We start from the raw sequence: 8,734 nt of genomic DNA, 5'->3' as shown, positions 1-8,734 counted from the left end.
TCGCAAAGCATTGACACAAGGAAGCAGGTTTCTAAATTTGGTGTGTCTTGATCGACCACGAAACAGTTTTTTGTGTGTTTTGAATATTGATGATATCAACGATGATGGCAAATGGTATTTTGTATATATAGTATGCATGGTGTTATAATATTGCAGTGTTGTAATAACAGCTGCAGCTTTGAAAAGATGTAGGCAGAGAGCTAGTCAACAAACTTCAGTTTGCAGTTGGGCTTTTTTTCGTGGGTGCTAAGGTATATAAGTATAGAGAAAACTCAAATTTGATGCGACTGTCATACAAGTGATAGGTTACGCTAGCTTTAAAACCAGGTTTAATCCACAATTTACTAAATACGAAATTACTGTACCAAGAGAGAAAAAGGAGTTGTCCATTCGTTTGATGTGTTTGAAGTTTCGATTTGGCAGTTGTTTAGGGGTTGTTTCCTTTTTGAATTTTTGTCGGAATTCGCTGATTTTGTCATTTCACTTTATTTATAATCTTTAATCAATATCAAAAGGTTTCAAAAAAGAAACACAAACCGGCATAAAGACAAGATACATAAGCAGAAATGAAAAATGAGAAATGTAACACGTAATTAGGAAATTATTGTATAGCAGTATAATATTTCCCACAGAACGTAACCAAAAGTTAGCGTGCAATAAATTCTAATATTGCACCAGTGCAATAAATCTTCAAAAATCATGACGTCGTCAACGTTTAAATCTTAGTTTAAACCAATTTTTACTTTCAAATATTAGATTCTACTCGGGACAATATTTCCCAATATTCATGCAATAACCTTATACTACAAGACAATCATGAATTATAAGACTAAGAGAAGTTAGTACGGAATATTTATTTACAAGGTCTAGGTATCTTTCAATGATCATGTTTAGAAACAGGATGAAACGTTCTTTTTCGTATTCTTGGCCAATATTTCCTGCTCAAATGATCATTTCAACCTTTTCAAATATTGACATTTCTATAAGTTAATAAAGTATTAACTGTATTATAGTTTTAGCGATAATCTAAGAATGAATATCATACACCTAGAATTTAGAAAGGAAATGGGGAATGTGTCAAAGTGACAACAACCCGACCATAGAGCAGACAACACCCGAAGGCCACCAATGGGTCTTCAATGTAGCGAGAACTTCCGCACCCGTAGGTGTCCTTCAGCTGCCCTGTAAACATATGTATACTAGTACAGTGATAATGGACATCATTCTAAACTCCGAATTATACACAAGAAACAAAAATTAAAAAGCATACAAGACTATGAAAGGCCAGAGGATCCTGACTTGGGGCAGGCGCAAATTTGCGGCGAGGTTGAACATGTTTATGAGATCTCAACCCTCCCCCTATACCTCTAGCCAATGCATAAAAGTAAACGCATAACAATACGCACATTAACATTCAGTTCAATAGAAGGTCGAGTCCGATGTTAGAAAATGTAACAAAAGAAAATGAATAAAATGACAATAGTACATAAAAAAACAACAGACTACTACTAGCAGTTGACTGACATGCCAGCTCCAGACTTCAATTAAACTGAAGATTATGTCCTCGTTATATGAATATCAGGCACAATCTCATCCATTAGGGATTAAGTATCATATTATTATACATATCCACTTCCCAATAAAAATAAATATTATAAAATGTTCTGCTATTACATGTATGTGTTCAAACGAAGAAATGTCATTTTAATTTTTACCGGAAGATGTTTCCCGTAAAGGGTTTGCATGCACAAATACACAAGAATGAATCAAACCTCATTAATGTTATCATAAGCGTTTAGGCTTTTGATTTTGCCATTAGGGACATTCTGTTTTGAATTTTCCTCGAAGTTCGATATTTTTGTAATTTTACCTTTGATTCATTTTGATTTTAATAGAGATATTTGTATTCCAACTATCATTACTAATAAAAAAATTCGTTAACACGAACATAATTAATTCATATTCTTTCTTGTTCTTGAATATTGGAAACATATCTTTCTTACCAAAATAAACAAACAAATTTCATTTATAAAAACAATCTATAATCTTGGTATATAAATACTAACTTACTTATTTTAGCTAAATAACAAAAAAATACCTACCATTTTTAGCTGTAAAGAAAATGACATTTACCACCATAATGGCAAACAACGACATTTTCTTTTTAGTATTCCTAGTATTGCATATTGTACACGATTATATTTACATAAAATGATTGTAATACAACAAGAAAGCTTGGCAGTTCAATTATATTGAAAAAAAGGTATCTTTGTTTTGTTTCGATTATGATTGGTCCAATAAAAAACAAGCACTGCTTTACATGCATTTTTACACGAATTAAATGTCTAAAATCACAATGCAAAAATGATCGATAATCGAATTCAAAAATATATAATGTTATTATAAAGGCATATGTTTTACGTGTTGTTTTCAATTTTTTAATAAAATGAATAATACCAGAGATAATATAACCTCGCCATGCAGTCATTTGGGTTGATTTGAAATATGTATTTAAGTAGCAATGCATGTGGTTGTTTAATTTTATGTTTCCTTTTTTGTGCCTCTATGTTATATATTTGTTTGTTTTTGTGGTGATTGAGATTGCTACACGGTGATGATGGTTGTATCCCTATTTCGATTATTTTAAATGTTATGTCTGTTTTGTTCACGCATTGTTATAAATATAATGGAACTTTATGCGACTGTCATACAAATGTGGGGTTTACCGCTATAAAACCAATTGCAATCCACTATTATCTACATAATGACGTATAAAATTTGCTGACGCCAGTCACGCAAATCAATGAATGAGTTTCTAGATAGATGTTTTTGTGTTCTGTTAAATTGTTCCTTTTAAAATTGTTACAAGCTGATGACTGCTGTTCCCATATTTTGACTATTTTATTTATTGTGTCTGTTTAGTTAACGCATCATTGTAAATATAACGAAATTTGATGAGACTGTCATCAAAGTGAGAGGATTAGCGCTATAGAACCAGGTTTAATCCACCATTTTCTACATTTGAAAATGCCTGTACCAAGTCAGGAATATCACAGTTCTTGTCCATTCGTTTTTGATGCGTTTTGTATTTTAATTTTGCCATGTCATTATGGACTTTCCGAATTGATTTTCCTCTAAGTTGAGTTTTTTGGGGATTTTTACTTTTTAAGGGAAGATATAGATCTCACAAAATATGTTATACACCCGGCATGATTGTGCCTTTATCAATAAGGAACTTCTACCCTTAATTAGTCTTGTTTATTGTTTTTATTTTAATCTTGGTTCGCTTATATATTTTGGAGTTTATTATGGAAAGTCGCTTCTTTGGTGATATAAAAGTTGACTTAATTTTAATATTGTTAATAATTGAGAACCCCATCTTAAAATATAATAATATTTTGTTATTTTTACCAAATGTCTCCTCCTTCAAACAATATTTGAAGGTTGATTTTAGGTCTGTAAATTTGCAATTTTTTTTATTCTTCCCTCCCCGGGATTCGAACCCATGCTACTGATATCGTGACACCAAACCGCCTGCACTGCAGCCGTCCCGCTAGACCACACGACCACCTGAGCTTCAATATTAAATATATATATATATATATATAAACGAGTCTAAATTGAAAACTACGTTCAAACCTATGACTGCGTTGGATAAAAACCGCAATTTTTATACGTGTGCATGTCAAACAAATTTCGTTGTAGAAGGGTCTAAAAACAGCACAAACAACATTTTCCAAAAGACCAAAAGAGTGAAAAAGTATATTTAAACAAAACGCATTTGACTAACAGGTCGAACAACTGATGTTCTTTAACCCTGCTGACTGCCATTGGCGATTGCCAAATAAAATTGATCACAGGTTGTAACAAAATGGATCTTATTATAAATTTAATACGTCACAGAAAAAAAAATTGTTAACTTGTGGACAGGATGTTGTGCCACAAACATTCGGTGTCAATATTTCTTTAGTACACCATATCCGGATTTCGACAATAAATGTCTCTTCAGTGATGTTAGGGATCGAAACGGTATATGGAAGGCCATATAAAAAGCACCCTCATTTTTAGAGAAAGTACCCTCATTTTTAGATTAACTCTTGAATTTTAAGAGTCAATATATAGGATGAACGGATCATATAAACCGGAGGGAAAATATGATACATGCCCAAACAAAAAATATAAACGAGTCTAAATTGAAAACTACGTTCAAACCTATGACTGCGTTGGATAAAAACCGCAATTTTTATACGTGTGCATGTCAAACAAATTTCGTTGTAGAAGGGTCTAAAAACAGCACAAACAACATTTTCCAAAAGACCAAAAGAGTGAAAAAGTATATTTAAACAAAACGCATTTGACTAACAGGTCGAACAACTGATGTTCTTTAACCCTGCTGACTGCCATTGGCGATTGCCAAATAAAATTGATCACAGGTTGTAGCAAAATGGATCTTATTATAAATTTAATACGTCACAGAAAAAAAAATTGTTAACTTGTGGACAGGATGTTGTGCCACAAACATTCGGTGTCAATATTTCTTTAGTACACCATATCCGGATTTCGACAATAAATGTCTCTTCAGTGATGTTAGGGATCGAAACGGTATATGGATGGCCATATAAAAAGCACTCTCATTTTTAGAGAAAGTACCCTCATTTTTAGATTAACTCTTGAATTTTAAGAGTCAATATATAGGATGAACGGATCATATAAACCGGAGGGAAAATATGATACATGCCCAAACAAAAAATATAAACGAGTCTAAATTGAAAACTACGTTCAAACCTATGACTGCGTTGGATAAAAACCGCAATTTTTATACGTGTGCATGTCAAACAAATTTTGTTGTAGAAGGGTCTAAAAACAGCACAAACAACATTTTCCAAAAGACCAAAAGAGTGAAAAAGTATATTTAAACAAAACGCATTTGACTAACAGGTCGAACAACTGATGTTCTTTAACCCTGCTGACTGCCATTGGCGATTGCCAAATAAAATTGATCACAGGTTGTAACAAAATGGATCTTATTATAAATTTAATACGTCACAGAAAAAAAAATTGTTAACTTGTGGACAGGATGTTGTGCCACAAACATTCGGTGTCAATATTTCTTTAGTACACCATATCCGGATTTCGACAATAAATGTCTCTTCAGTGATGTTAGGGATCGAAACGGTATATGGAAGGCCATATAAAAAGCACCCTCATTTTTAGAGAAAGTACCCTCATTTTTAGATTAACTCTTGAATTTTAAGAGTCAATATATAGGATGAACGGATCATATAAACCGGAGGGAAAATATGATACATGCCCAAACAAAAAATATAAACGAGTCTAAATTGAAAACTACGTTCAAACCTATGACTGCGTTGGATAAAAACCGCAATTTTTATACGTGTGCATGTCAAACAAATTTCGTTGTAGAAGGGTCTAAAAACAGCACAAACAACATTTTCCAAAAGACCAAAAGAGTGAAAAAGTATATTTAAACAAAACGCATTTGACTAACAGGTCGAACAACTGATGTTCTTTAACCCTGCTGACTGCCATTGGCGATTGCCAAATAAAATTGATCACAGGTTGTAACAAAATGGATCTTATTATAAATTTAATACGTCACAGAAAAAAAAATTGTTAACTTGTGGACAGGATGTTGTGCCACAAACATTCGGTGTCAATATTTCTTTAGTACACCATATCCGGATTTCGACAATAAATGTCTCTTCAGTGATGTTAGGGATCGAAGGCCATATAAAAAGCACCCTCATTTTTAGAGAAAGTACCCTCATTTTTAGATTAACTCTTGAATTTTAAGAGTCAATATATAGGATGAACGGATCATATAAACCGGAGGGAAAATATGATACATGCCCAAACAAAAAATATAAACGAGTCTAAATTGAAAACTACGTTCAAACCTATGACTGCGTTGGATAAAAACCGCAATTTTTATACGTGTGCATGTCAAACAAATTTCGTTGTAGAAGGGTCTAAAAACAGCACAAACAACATTTTCCAAAAGACCAAAAGAGTGAAAAAGTATATTTAAACAAAACGCATTTGACTAACAGGTCGAACAACTGATGTTCTTTAACCCTGCTGACTGCCATTGGCGATTGCCAAATAAAATTGATCACAGGTTGTAACAAAATGGATCTTATTATAAATTTAATACGTCACAGAAAAAAAAATTGTTAACTTGTGGACAGGATGTTGTGCCACAAACATTCGGTGTCAATATTTCTTTAGTACACCATATCCGGATTTCGACAATAAATGTCTCTTCAGTGATGTTAGGGATCGAAACGGTATATGAAAGGCCATATAAAAAGCACCCTCATTTTTAGAGAAAGTACCCTCATTTTTAGATTAACTCTTGAATTTTAAGAGTCAATATATAGGATGAACGGATCATATAAACCGGAGGGAAAATATGATACATGCCCAAACAAAAAATATAAACGAGTCTAAATTGAAAACTACGTTCAAACCTATGACTGCGTTGGATAAAAACCGCAATTTTTATACGTGTGCATGTCAAACAAATTTCGTTGTAGAAGGGTCTAAAAACAGCACAAACAACATTTTCCAAAAGACCAAAAGAGTGAAAAAGTATATTTAAACAAAACGCATTTGACTAACAGGTCGAACAACTGATGTTCTTTAACCCTGCTGACTGCCATTGGCGATTGCCAAATAAAATTGATCACAGGTTGTAACAAAATGGATCTTATTATAAATTTAATACGTCACAGAAAAAAAAATTGTTAACTTGTGGACAGGATGTTGTGCCACAAACATTCGGTGTCAATATTTCTTTAGTACACCATATCCGGATTTCGACAATAAATGTCTCTTCAGTGATGTTAGGGATCGAAACGGTATATGGAAGGCCATATAAAAAGCACTCTCATTTTTAGAGAAAGTACCCTCATTTTTAGATTAACTCTTGAATTTTAAGAGTCAATATATAGGATGAACGGATCATATAAACCGGAGGGAAAATATGATACATGCCCAAACAAAAAATATAAACGAGTCTAAATTGAAAACTACGTTCAAACCTATGACTGCGTTGGATAAAAACCGCAATTTTTATACGTGTGCATGTCAAACAAATTTCGTTGTAGAAGGGTCTAAAAACAGTACAAACAACATTTTCCAAAAGACCAAAAGAGTGAAAAAGTATATTTAAACAAAACGCATTTGACTAACAGGTCGAACAACTGATGTTCTTTAACCCTGCTGACTGCCATTGGCGATTTATATATATATAATGACTGAATAAATAGTCAACGATCAATTTTACAGGGCGGTGGATCATGTAATATGATTCTGTACACTACAAAATATGATATATAACAAGTCAAAAAGGGTACATCATCACCATTAAATAACTATAAAATTTACAAATATTAGATATTTCGGATAACAGATATCCTTCTTCAATAATAGCACGATGTCAAATGAATCATGTCAATATATTCAAACTGAGATACTTTTTCTAAATCTTGAATTTATACAATTTAAGCGAACACCACAGACGCTGATACAATTTTAAAATTACCAAACACGCCGCAAAGATTACATAGATATGCCAAATGAAAATAGTTATTTTCGTTGTGAACTGGCACAACTAGATTTCCAAAGGTTGTGACAGTTTAGATGTTATAACTGCATTGAGGGCAGTCCTCAAACAAAAAAATAAAAAAATGTCCTAACCGATCCAGGATATGGTATAATAAATTTGACAACGGTAGGGCATTTATAACAGAAACAACATGTTTAAGCCTCCCAAACGAAGAGCAGTCTATTAATGATTAAAAAAAAGTTTTATATAAGAGGTAAAATAATTATAATACATCCATCTCAAATCAATGGAGCCCTGTAATTTAAACTGTTATTTTCAAATATATATATAACACTCTTTTCCACTGTCTAACTGTTGACTGAATGCATTTGTATACCTGATAAATTACAGAGGACTTTCCATGGAAATATATTTTTTTACTTTTGTATTCCAGCTAAAAAAGGAAGATGTGTACAACCATGTTTAAAATGTTGATACTTTTCAGCACCTATATTTGAGTACGTAAGAAAAACAGTCGCTTAATACTAAGTAGACTATGAAATTCTATTTCATAATTTCCACTTCCGAATGAGAAAGATGACAATACCATTTGTAAATATCAAATCCTTGGAAGATAGAAATATAAGGTGTAAAGGAAAAACCAGTAAACGTTTTAAGAACTTAAGCTTGATTGTATAACATTCTGTACGAACACAACAAGTAGACAGCTGTTACAGTGATTTTTAGTAAAACTAGATATCATTGAGATGGGAGCCATCTCTGTGGGCCCCGCTGTCAATAACGTGGGGTAAATAAGTTGTATGGATAATCTGATATGAAGCATTTTTTGAAGTTATTATATAGTCTTATGTGTGATTTTAATCTAAGATTTTAAGTTAAAACTGATAAATATTCTCATCTTACTTTCATAGTTTAATAGTGATATGACTGCATGATGTGAACTCATTGTTGACTACTCTAAGGTGACTTCTGGATATATGGATTGATGTTTGAACAATATGTTTAAAGGTGCTGCCCAATTGATATTTGTCACATATTTTTAGAATTATGCCTTCAATATATTATGACCCACCAAGTATAAAGTATGAAATATTAACGGTTCTCGAGAGGTAGAGCGGACACAACTTGTTAAGAACAACGAAC

The sequence above is a fragment of the Mytilus trossulus genome, chromosome 7 (assembly GCF_036588685.1).
Source record: "Mytilus trossulus isolate FHL-02 chromosome 7, PNRI_Mtr1.1.1.hap1, whole genome shotgun sequence".
In the NCBI taxonomy this organism is placed as follows: domain Eukaryota; kingdom Metazoa; phylum Mollusca; class Bivalvia; order Mytilida; family Mytilidae; genus Mytilus; species Mytilus trossulus.
This window is presented reverse-complemented; position numbering follows the sequence as displayed.